Source organism: Dioscorea cayenensis, chromosome 4 (assembly GCF_009730915.1).
Source record: "Dioscorea cayenensis subsp. rotundata cultivar TDr96_F1 chromosome 4, TDr96_F1_v2_PseudoChromosome.rev07_lg8_w22 25.fasta, whole genome shotgun sequence".
NCBI classification, from domain to species: Eukaryota; Viridiplantae; Streptophyta; class Magnoliopsida; order Dioscoreales; family Dioscoreaceae; genus Dioscorea; species Dioscorea cayenensis.
In genome coordinates this window covers 14,831,012-14,843,978 of record NC_052474.1, presented here as the reverse complement: position 1 = coordinate 14,843,978, position 12,967 = coordinate 14,831,012, and the positions used below count along the sequence as shown (strand labels likewise).

Here is a 12,967-nt window from a genome sequence, read left to right as displayed (position 1 = left end):
AGTCGCATGGTCATTCACAGGGGTAGCCGCACGCCCCTGTGCCTTCTTTGGATGAGCTCGCAGTGCAACCCCCACGGGAGTGTGGAAATTCCACATGCCCGTGTGTGTTCTCTGGATGACTTAGAAAAATCTGCAAGCTCTGCAAAAAATTTCTGAACATGTTTACATACTCAGAGCCTGCCCTATTATGCAAATTTTACTAGTGAAAAATATGAAATATAGCTCAAACGACCAAACTTCTCCAATTCTACATTAAAACACGCAATTAGAATCCAAAGTTCACAAGGAAGTCTCAGCACAAGCATCTAATAGATTAAGACACCAACACTTAACAATTTATTCATGCAAACACTAAACTAAAAACTAGGAAAACAGTAATTGCTTGGGTTGCCTCCCAAGAAGCGCTTGTTTAACGTCACGTAGCTTGACGTATCTTGTCTTACCTTACGGGGGTTCATGAATGAAAGTCGCCCTCTTACCCATGACTTGAAAGCATGATGAACAAAGTCTCTTGAAGGTAGAGGGTGTATTATCGGCCTTCGTATCGTCTAGTAATGGTTCATCTAACTTTCTTGGTTCATGTACATCTCCAACAGTCTTGGAGGGTTTTCGATGGCATCTCCTAGCCCTCTTCATTTTCCGGAGCACCTTCTTCACTATCCCAGGGGTAGATGTTACTTCTTCAGTCGACCCAAACATCATTACTTCTTCATTGCTCTCCTCTTGGTCGAACAAACCTTCATATGGATCCGGGTTTAACATTTCCTGCATGTATTCATCAACAAGCTCATCAGTAGTGTCTAGAAAATACAAAGTGTCATCAAAATCGAGAGAATGCCGCATGGCTTCAGCAAAGCGGTAAGTGAGTTTGTCATCTCCAACTCTCAATGTGAGCTCTCCACTGTCCATGTTAATCAATGCTTTGGAAGTCCACAAGAACGGTCTCCCAAGTATCAAGGGTACATTCGCATCCTCATCGACATCTAGCACTATAAAGTCAACCGGAAAAAAGTACTTATCCACCTTGACAAGCACGTCTTCAATGATACCTCTCGGATGTTGCACTGTTCGGTCTGCCAATTGTAAAGTCATACGAGTAGGCCTAGGCTCTCCCAAGCCTAGCTTTTGGAAGAAAGTGTATGGCATAACGTTGATACTTGCCCCTAAATCCACCAGTGTCATTTCCTCACCTAAGTTGTCGATGTTACACGGAATGATGATGCTTCCCGGGTCTTTCTTCTTGTTCGGCATGTTCTTTTGTAGCACCGCCGAGCATGAAGCATCTAGCACCACTGAAGCACTCTCCTCCAACTTCCTCTTGTTAGTCAACAAGTCTTTCAGGAACTTCGCATACTCAGGCATTTGAGCTAATGCCTCTACAAAAGGAATGTTGATGTGGAGTTGCTTGAATAAACTCGAGAATTTCTTATCTTGTTCATCCCCTTGGTTATTCTTCAATCTAGAGGATAAAGGGATTCTTGGCTTGAAAGGTGGGGATGCCACCTCTTTCTCTTTCTTTGCTCCCTCCTCAACCTCTACAACCTCGGGTGTGTGTTCTTTCGGCTTCTCACTCGGAAACCTCCCTTCAACCTCACGACCACTTCTCAAAGTGATCGGCTTTACATGTTCTCTAGGGTTGGTTTCAGTATTGCTTGGTAAACTTCCATATGGCCTTTCGGAGAGAGACTTCGTAATTTGCCCCACCTGATTTTCAAGGTTGTGCAAAGAGGCGGTGTGGTTGCGAAGTGTAGCCTCGACTGATTCAAACCGTGTATTTGCAAATTGAACAAATCTAGCCAAGTGCTTCTCTAAATCCGTCATTTGGGTTTCCAAACCTGAAATTCTGTTTTCCACTTGAGGGGCTTATTGTTGTTGTTGGAAACCCGGTGGCCCCATGGCCTTTTGTGGTCCTTGATTACTCCATGAAAAGTTGGGATGATTCTTCCAACCTGAATTGTAAGTATTGCTATATGGGTTCCCTTGAGGTCTCAATGCCATTACCTACAAAGTCAACGTTTTCCACTGAAGAAACATCACCAATAATGATCGGGAAATCGGAGGGAGCATGTCCTCCACCACAACCGGTGCAATTGGTCATGGCCGCAACTCTATTCGAAGCTATGAGATCTAGCTTTTTACTAAGACTCTCTACTTGCGCCGCCAATGAGCTTACCACATCAATTTCATGGAGACCGGCAATCTTTTTCTTCTCCCTAGCATTCCATTGGTAGCTATTTAACCCCATTTTCTCAATTAATTGACGAGCCTCATAGGGAGTTTTACTACCTAAGGTACCTCCTGCTGCCGCATCCAAGAGTTGCCTTGTACTCGGGTTCAAACCATTGTATAAGGTTTGAACAATCATCCACTCCGGGAATCCGTGTTGCGGACACTTTCTCAGGAGCTCCTTGAACCTTTCCCATATCTCGAATGGAGACTAAAATTCTAACTGAACAAAGGGCGAGATCTCATTCCTAAGCTTTGCTGATTTTTTGGGAGGAAAATAACGGGCTACAAAAGCTTCTACCATCTCCTCTCATGTAGTGATTGATGCTCTAGGTAATGAGTGTAGCCACTGCTTCGCTCTCCCCTTCAAGGAAAATGGAAAGGCTCTCAATTTGATGGCATCATCCGTCAGCCCATTTATCTTCAGCATATTGCACACCTCGAGAAAGCTCTCTATGTGACTGTTTGAATCCTCATCGGCCAAACCGTTGAATTGTGCGGACTACTGCAGTACATGGATGAATGTCAGCTTTAGCTCGAAGTTTTGAGATGTAATCGGGGGACGCACAATACTCGATTGTGTCCCAAACACTGAAGGTCTGGCATAATCACATAGTGTTTGCTGTTGCTCATTATGTTCTGCCATGTTTTCAGATTCCTCTCCTTCCAAATCAGCTGAATTATGTTGTTCTTGCACATGTTCTTACCCTTTTCTTCTAAGTGTACGTTCAAGCTCAGGGTCTCCTTCAATCAATATTGATGGATTCCCTCTGGTCATAACCTGGAGCAGTACCAAAAAGAAAGAAAAAGAAAATCATAACGATGATAGAATAAGAAGATGTGAAATAGAATGTGTGGTGCAATAGCTAAGAAAATAAAGTGCAAAGTATCTCTACACGCCTACTCAACGCCAACGGTGCCAAAAACTTGATAAGGTCCCCTTGCGTATATCCCGCAAGTGCACGGGTTTGTCGAAGTAATAATCCCGGGTGAGCGGGTATCCAATCCACAGGGAGTAGGGAATAAAAATACTTAATTTGATTCTTAGCTATGTAAAAGATCAATGATGATGAGTGTGATAATGATTCAATTCTTAACAGTAAAAGCAACAAGTAAGAGGGCAAAAGTAAAGAACGGGGTAAGGCAATCGATAAAGATGGGGTACCCGGATAATGCTCCACCTAGGATAATTGTTTCAAGTGCAAGAACCCTCTATTATGCTTCCTAATCAATGAAATGGTGAGTCGTGGAAATCCTTAATTACATAGTCCCAAATCTAAGGTCAACTATGCCTAACTCTATACATGTCCCGGAGGAGAAATCGAACAATCTCAACACCTCGCACTCGCATAGAGTTGCAATGAGTTCTAGGGATTCCAAGTGATAAATCTCTTCCTAATTATAGACCTAACCCTTTGGTCCAGGAGGAAGGTCCCTAACCAAAGAAACAAATACATCCTAGGGTTCACAATACCCGAGTACCCAATAGGGGTTTAGCTCTCCATGGAGCTAAGTACAATCAAAGAAATAGAATATAAAAGCAATGAATCTATAAAGAAACCCCCTCGATAGTCGTGTCAATGGTCTTGTGGAAAGTTCTCTACTCATCGTCTAAGGATTCCCTCATCCGGTATAGGATACGCCTCAACGGAAGCTCCCCTATCAACCTTCTTCATAAGGAATGAAGACGTCAGAGCCATAGAACCTCTCCAAAACCTTGGCCAAAACCCCTCGACACCCTAGCCAAAGCCCTCTCTCAAGTTGGGGAAAAGATGGAGAAAAGAATACCAAAATCGGGGCTGAATCGGCTTTAAATAGGGCTGGAATCGGGCGACTACACGGGCGTGGATGCTCCACGCGCCCGTGCGGAAATTCCACATGGGCGTGTATAATTTCCACACGCCCGTGTGGATTCTCTATTTCTCTGGTTTCTCTGCCGGCTGTGAACTGTGCTGCTACAGTATATGCTACAATATTCTACCTGAATAGCTTCCCAATTCCATACTTTCATCGGGGTAACACAAACGGGCACATGTTCACGTCGTGGATCACTTGCTTCTTCAATGGTGTACACGTTGGTGGAGCTCTTGTTTTGTGTGCATAAGTCGGAATGCTCGAATGTGACTGCCTTTGTGCCCCTCCAAATGGATGTGCCCACTTTCGAATCACGAGGAGGTTGGCACACACTCTCACATCTCACACCGACCTATGTCTTGGCGTTTGAACCTTAGCAAGATTTCCTCCAAAAATTGGTGCATTATGATACACATTGGCCTATTTCCTTCATACTCGGCCTCACAACCCCTACCCGCATAAAAAGTAACATAAAAACACACATATTAGTGAAAAAACCTGAGAAAAGTAATGCTCAACATAAGGAATAAACGCTTCGCATTCGTATCGCACAAGCACTTATCGCTTAGTATGCTAAGTTTTTGAAAGATCTTCCAACCAACAAGAGGAAGTTGTAGGAGAGTGCATCAGTGAACTTAGATGCCTCTTATTCGGTGGTGTTGCAAAAGAAAATGCCGAACAAGAAGAAGGACCCCAAAAGCCTTGTGATTCCGTGCAACATTGGCAATTTTGATGAAGAGATGACATTGCCGGATTCGGGGGCTAGTATCAACGTCATGCCATACTCGTTCTTTTAGAAGCTAAGCTTGGGAGAGCCTAGGCCCACTCTGATGACATTACAATTGGCGAACCGAATGGTGAGACATCCGAGAGGCATTATTAAAGATGTACTTGTCAAGGTGGACAAGTACATATTTCCTGTAGATTCTGTAGTGTTGGACATTGATGAGGATTGATAAGTGCTTGTGTGATAAGAATGCGAAGTATTCTTTCCTTATGTTGAACATTACTTTTATCATGTTTTACCGCTAATACTTGTGCGTTTATGTTACTTTCATGCATATAGGGTTATGAAGCCGAATGTTAAAGAAAGAAGCCAATGTAGATCGTGAACCCATGCATTTGGAGGAAATCTTGAGAAGAATCAAACCTAAAGATATAAGTCGAGTTCAAGATCCAAGAATGTGTGCCAACCTCCTTATATTCAAGCTAGCACAATGATTTGGAGGGGTACAAAGGCAGTCACATTCGAGTATCCTGATTTGTGCACTGATAGCAAGAGCTAGCTCCATCTTTATCTTGTTCGAGTCTTGAGGGGTACGGTACCACTGGCTGCTATTCATTCCCCTTTGAAATGTTAGAATTGGGGGAGTCTTCAACAGTTTTCCTCCCATTCTCCTTGCTTGCATCGTCACTAAAATTAGGGTCTTACGGATGGTTACCCCATTATTAGAAGCACTTGGGATCCCTCTTTCCCTTGCTTCCAACTGTCTACAACTTCCCAAAGTAACGACTTTTAATTGTTCCCTTGGGTTGCTTTTGGTGTTGTTTGGTAAACTCCCCGAGGATCGTTCAGATTATCCACGAGCAAGCTGTCCCAGTTGGTTCTCCAGAGATTAGATGGATGCTTGTACATTTCTCAATATGGTACTAAATTTATCAAGTTTCTTTTCATTATGCACAAAACGTGCCTCCGTACTAATCATGATCTGGCCAAAACATCCTCCGTGGAGTATTTCATCTCTTGTGGAGGCGGGGCTTGGTAGTGGCTTCCCTGAGATGATGGGGGTCTGTACTGAGATTGGCCTTGATTCCAAGAAGGATTTGAAGAGGCCCTCCATCCATAATTGTAAGTGTTGCCAAATTTATTCTCTGATCCCCTTGGTCCACTCCCAACATAATCAATTGTTTCCACAGGAGGTGATGGGGTAACAAAAATAGGGCATTGTGATGTTGCATGCCCTGCCCCTCAAGTATCACATGACATAACGGCCTTGGAGCCTGAACTGGATCCCAACATGAGTTGGTCAACTTTTCGTGCTTGGGCGTCATGCTTCAAACTATTCTCCATGACATGTTTCATCAGGGCATCAATCTTCACGGCTAATGTTGTGGATTCATTCACCTCATACAGCCCTGCAGCACTTGGAGGCTTCTATCTAGTGCTCCAATAACACTCATTCCTGGCCACATTCTCAATTAATTCCTCAGCCTCTTCAGGAAGCTTGTTGCTTAAGGCAACACCTGCCGCTGCATCAATGAGTTGCCTAGTAGCATAATTTAACCCATTACACAACATCTGCACTCTCATCCATGTAGGGAAGCCATGATGAGGACACTCACGAAGAAGGTCTTTAAATAGTTTATGGGCTTCAAAGAGTGTCTCCGTATCACCTTGCCTGAAAGACGATATCTCATGTCTCAGTCTTACAGCTTTGCTTGGAGGAAAATATCGGGCCAGGAACTTCTCAACCATTTTCTTCCAAGTGGTGATGGACCCAGGAGCTAAGGATGTGAGCCATCTATATGCTGCTCATCTCAAACTGAACGGGAACAATCTCAGCCTGATGGCATCGTTTAACACTGAATTGATCTTGAAAGTGTAGCATATTTGAAGGAACCGGGCAATATGGGCATGGGGGTCCTCATCCGTTAGACTATCAAACTGTACTGAATTCTGGATCATCCCTATGGTACTCGCCTTGATTTCAAAGTTATTAGCTGGAATAGTTGGTGCTTGGACACTAAATTCTTCTCCAGTGAACTGTGGTCTTTCATATTCTGATAGGGTCTTCCTGGGCTCCGCCATGACTAATAGTTCACTCAACTCAACACAAATCCCTTGTTGTCTAGAACTTTCTTCCGCTTCTCTCAATCGTCGATGCAAAGTTCTTTCTATCTCATTATCGGGTTCAGCAAAGTTTGCTGAACCGCTCATGTCATAAGATATGTACCTACACAGATTGAGGAGTCAAGATGTTAGTTAACAGCAAGAAACACAAAGATGGAATGTTTACAAAAGGCCAACAACCAAAAACAAGAAAAAATACAAAAACAAAACAAAAGAGTGAAAACCAAAGGAAAATAAAAGACTAAATCTTTAGGTTTAAAGCTTTCCAAATATTCCTCAGTGGGGTCCCTGGCAACGGCACCAAAAACTTTGATTGACACATAGTGTGAACACCCACAAGAGCATGGGGTCATCAAGTAATAAACCACTCACACACGCACGAGTGGGTCGTATTCCCAAGGGGCCCGAGGAGCTACTTTACTCACTTCTTACTTGTTATTTAGCTCACCGATTCCAATTCAAGAGAAAAGAAAGGAGGAGAAAGAGAAAATGAAAAGCAAGAGAAAATCTTAAGAAGTATGACAAAATCAAAACACGGGAAATGCTCAAGGTTGGAAAACAGTCACGGATGTGGGTCCCCAAAGGGGTTACTAAAGTGAGTAGGATATTAAAAAAGTTAAGCATGTGGCTAGTTGGACTGAGAAAACCAAAACTTAGGTCTACCCGATGGTCACGGCAATTGACCACTAACCCGATGCAAGTCTTGAATAAGGAATTCCTTCCACCCAACTTCCCACTCGGTTGCAAGGAGAATGATGGTTTTCACAAGTTAGGGTAGAAATACTAGTAGTTTTCAATCCCAGGAATGGAGGGGTACAAATACCCGTTGGTCACAGTGTATTTATACAATAATCCCTTCTAAGTTTGGTGGAGTCTAGCACTAAGGCAATGGTCATGCTACAAAGTGCTACCAATAATTTGATACATCACTCAATCAAAAGTACCAAAACAATTAAGAACACCAAACAACAATCACAAAAAGCCAATCATGCATAAATTACTCAAATAATCCAAAACATCGCAAGTTCACCCCCAAGGTTCACCTACATCTGGTGACCTTGGTGTTTAGTTGTTCATGTTCAACAAAGAAACCAAATAATCCATACAAACAACTAAAACAAACATGAGGAACACTCCCTCAAAAGGTGAAGACCGAATGACGCTTGAATCCCCGGAGAAAGCCTTCTGAGGACACCACTCGAATGGGTGGCTTCCCGTTGTCTTCAACCTCCAAGCAATGAAGTCCTTAAAGTGGATCCTCCTAAATGTTGCTCTCTCCACCAAGGAATGTTCAGATTTTCTCTCTTTTGCCCTCTAAAAGCCCAAGTTCAAGGTGGTGTGGAAGTGGTTTTCAAACCCTAGCCTCTTCTCTCAAGAAGATCCTCCCTTTTAGCCTTTAAACACCGAGATCCCGATGAGTAAACGGGTCAGTATACCAGCCGTATGCTGACCCCTCTGGGTTTCCAGTTTTCTACCAAGAAGCCTGTGATGAGCAATAGTAATTGCTATAGTGAACCGCTACAATAAAACCACTAAAGCCTATGCTACAGTAATCCCGGGCTCGGAAACGCCGTTTTGATGCCGAATTCATTCCCAATCACGTCGTCGAGTCCCCCAGGGGTTCTGTTAGGCTTGAAATACAAAAATAACACAATTTAAACCAAAAGGGCATTAGTTCAACAAATAAATGTAAAGAATAATACAAAACAAATACATGTAAAATACGTACTTTTAGACGTTTATCAGAAAGCTCACCAAATTCCCTCAATGCCCTGGGGTGCAAAAAGGGGACATCATAATTCCACCAAAATTTACAAATACAAACACAAGAGAGAAACTAGGGAGTAGTCAACAAAATACATTGATGAAAATAACATAAAGTTTGACAATCACAAGTCGGTAGGGTAAGAACCGTGCCAACTCATCAAAACACAAAAATACAAAACAAAGCAAACTAAAGTAGATGATAGGTGTCCATACTCAAACGAGCTACTACTCATCACAATCTGGTGCTGGTGGTGGTGGCATGGCAACAGAAGAAGTGGTCACAGCGTGCAAGGATGAACCATAGTACGAGGTGATGAAACAGTGAAAATCCTCCTCGAGTCGACACTGCCCCTCAATGATCTGGTGAAATAGGCCACGAATCTCGCACTGCTCCTGACGCACAACCTGAATTTCTCCCTCGATCTCCCTAAGTCTCATGTCAAAATCAGGTAATGATGTAGTACCGGGGGTAGGGACAGGAGTGTCCTCAGGCACTGACTCTGTGTGCTCTGTCTCTTACTGACTGGACTCGCTAGTGGCCCGGGGACGTGTGGGTTTGCCACCAAGCCAATTGCTTATATGTGGGCCTTCCCAAGGGGTGCTGCATCTCCTACAATGGTCATACCTCGAGTCTGATTGAATAAACCCATGCCACGGATCAATCTAGTCCCATAGGGCCCAGCAAATATAGCTCCTAATGCGCATACGATCCCTGGTGAAGAAATGCATCGGCAACAAGGTGGCCAAGATGATTAGGGTGCTGCTGAAAGATTCCATACATCATGTAAAGATCAGACTGTGTGACCACTCCCTTGCTATCAGCCCGGCCCCAAATAAAACGAGCAATCAAAGCATGAATGTATCTGTGTGCCGGGTCTATCATGCGTGAAGCTTTTCGGGTCTGGTCACTACCACCCAAGGTCGCCCAATAGCGGCTTCTACTCACATCACTTGGTAAATTAAGCTTAAGACGGTCACCATGAATCGAATTGATAAACTCAACATCATAGATTTCCATATACTTGGCAAAGTCCAAGTGGTGCATAGTATGAGTTCTTCCAAAAGCTTGAAAATAGATGGTAATACATTTCCAATCCCGCACTGATTATGCATCTTGTCGTGCCTCAAAAGTACTCAAAACCTCCAAGGTTAATTGGCAAAAGGTTGGCTCATTAATGGCAAAAAGCTTATCCCAACAATTATGTTATAGCCAATCCTTGACTTGATTTTCTTTCCCAAAGCTCTCCACAAGCCCCCAATCGATGTAAATTAACGTCCCAAATGGTTTTGTCTTCAAGGTATCATATTTCTCTCGATGATGGGCCAACTTGAAGACGGGTTCATCCGGGGTAGATGAGGGTTCGGTGGTTCTTGGGTGTTTGGAGGCGAGTCTTTTAGTGTGAGGCATCCCTACAATGAAGATAAACCTTGTTCAAGCTTATAAAGATACAAGATAAATCAAAATAAAATACAAGAGATAGAGGAAACAAATGAAAAATCAAATTTTTGTGATCATACGGCTGTATGAGGGTCGTATGGTCACTATTCATGTGGCAAGAGTTTCCCCTATATTCATGGAATCAAAAAATTTTTACACAAATTTGAATGAAAATCCGTCCATGCGCATCTCAGACGACCCCGTATGGGGGCCGTTTGGGGGCCTTCTGAGATGGCACAGAGCCATTGGATTGGCTCTATGTTCATCTTATACGGCCTCCATACGCCCCAGTATGCTCGTATGACTTTTAAAATCACTCAAAACTTCAAAATCCTGCTTCAAATGATGTAAGAATAAAATGGCAAGCTCAAAGATTTCTCCAAAAATGAGTAAAATGAATAAAACGATGATGTAGCACATGAAATGACACCAAAATATGAGTTTCTCAAGAAGTTGCACAAATAAACCACAATTAAAACAATGAGAACAATGTGCCAAGTGTGTGAGCATGAACTTATTCAAAAACAAACATGTCTATGAAATACAAAAATTGAAATGAACTATGATCTAAAAAATGAAATATGCAAGAAAACAAGCTCAAGAAGCGCTTGTTTAATGTCAGGAGCCTAATGTACCTCATTCCTTACCTCATGGGGGTTCAAAGCATTTGAATCCATCCCCAATTTCCCTTCTAGTGTTGTTTCTTCCCGGTAAATTCAGTGACAACATTGAAAAGACCTTGAATTGTTCATGAGTAGAGCGGAGTGAAAAATTTACCTTTCCTCCTTGAGAGGTGGGGTGATGAAGCTTGGTACCTTTCTTTTTTCTCCCATGAATCTCCCTCCACATTATCTTCACAAATGATTCTTTTTTTCTCTTTTTCCTTAGCATTAATACAGGATACCTTCTCTTTTGGTTGCTTCAAGTTTTGAATTTGTGGATGGTAGTGAGGTTCTTCTTGTTCTTCATTCTCCAACTCTCCCAAATACTCATCCAAAGGGTTTATCAAGAACACCTCCTGCACACAATCAGAAATCAACCTATCAGTTTCATCAATGAAGTAAAGTGTGTCATCATGATCTAAAGAATGTTTCATAGTAGCCGGCAAAGTGTACTTCTCTTCCTCTTCTCTGACTATTAACGTTAATTTCCCTCCTTTCAAATCAATTAGGGCACCCGAGGTGCTGAGGAATGGTCGGCCAAGAATAAATGGTATCTCCACATCCTTATCGATGTCCATCATGACAAAATCCACAGGAAAGACAAATTTGTCCACTCGGACAATCACATCTTCAACAATTCCATGAGGTTTCCTTGTTGATCGATCCACCAATTGTAAGGTCATCCTCGTGGGCCTTAACTCATCCAAGCCAAGTTTCAAATACATGGTGTAAGGCATGACATTTATGCTAGCCCCCGAATCTGCTAGAGCATTTTCTTGGACTCCTCCTTCAAGCATACACGGGATAATGAAGCTTCCCAGATCTTTCAACTTTTGTGGGAGCTTCTTTTCTAAAATGGCCGAGCAATTCACCATAAGTGCAACCGTGCCTTCTTCCTCCAACTTTCTCTTGTTCAGAAGGAGCTCTTTTAAAAACTTGGCATGTTTAGTCATTTGGGTCAATGCTTCAACTATCGGGATGTTCAAATGGAGTTGTTTGAAAATGTTGATAAACTTTCTGAAGTGAACATCCTCCTTGTCATACCTTAATCTGGTTGGATAAGGGATTGGAGGCTTGTACTCAGATGATTTTGATGGTCCTTATTGTTGGGGCTTATCATTTCTACCCTGATTTTTGTCTTCACTATTTTTTTCAACTAGCTTGGGGTCTTCCCTGAAGGCTACCCCACTTTCTTTGACACTTGGGTCAACTTCGACCCTTGTCTCCACTTGCCTCCTTCTTCTAAGGGCAATGGCCTTTAAGTGCTCCCTTGGATTGTCTTCCGTGTTACTAGGAAAACAACCGAAAGGACGTTCAGAATTTGCCTTGGCGAGTTCCCCTACTCGATGCTCAAGTGATTTCACAGAAGTTTGGAGGTTTCTCAAAACACAACCTATCTCACTGAACTGTTTAGCGTGCTGAGTGAGCTGAGCATTCACATTGCCAAATTGTGCATCTATGCTACTAGTTAGGCTATTGAACCTGGCATCTGTACTGAGCATGAACTTGGCAAGAACCTCTTCAGTGGTAAATTTCTTATCAAAAGCCTGTTGTTGAAATTGAGATCCTTGGGGTGGTGTACCTCTTTGTTGTTAGCTTGGTTCCACGCAAAATTTGGATGGTTCTTCCATCCAGGATTGTAAGTTGAGCTATACGGGTTCCATTGATTTCGTTGCCCCCCAATGTAGTCGACATTCTCAATGGAAGCAATAAAGGAGCTAGCAATATGACATTGGGTTGCACCATGCCCACCACCGCAAGTTCTACAACTCATCATTGATTCTGACCTCGAACCACTGCCCATAAGAAGATCAAGCTTTCGAGTTAACACATCAACCTTTGCGACCAAGGCATCATTGCTACTCACTTCATAAATTCCAGCAGTCTTTTGTGAAGATCTCCTTGAGGCCCAATGTGATTCATTGCTTGCCATAGACTCAAGTAATTGCTTAGCCTCATCGGGGTACTTGTTGCCAAGGGAACCACGCGCCGCGGCATCAATGAGTTGGCGAGTATCATAGTTCAGCCCATTGTAGATGATTTGTACTCGCATCTATGAAGCAAAACCATGATGGGGCACCTTCTAAGGAGATCCTTGAATCTCTCATAGGCTTCAAACAATGTTTCGGACTCTCCTTGTTTAAAGGCTGAAATTTCTTGTCTTAATTT

At 42.9% G+C, this 12,967-nt stretch overlaps 3 non-coding genes across 3 annotated transcripts; all 3 read left to right on the top strand.

Annotated features, from left to right (window-relative positions):
- Nucleotides 1-2,375: 2,375 nt before the first annotated feature.
- Nucleotides 2,376-2,482, top strand: LOC120259702. The gene has a single exon (XR_005536258.1). It is a non-coding gene; the product is annotated as a small nucleolar RNA R71 (small nucleolar RNA).
- A 3,919-nt stretch (nt 2,483-6,401) lies between these two features.
- Nucleotides 6,402-6,508, top strand: LOC120259709. Its single transcript, XR_005536264.1, has one exon. It is a non-coding gene; the product is annotated as a small nucleolar RNA R71 (small nucleolar RNA).
- Nucleotides 6,509-12,861: 6,353 nt separating this feature from the next.
- LOC120259697 lies at nt 12,862-12,967 on the top strand. The gene has a single exon (XR_005536253.1). It is a non-coding gene; the product is annotated as a small nucleolar RNA R71 (small nucleolar RNA).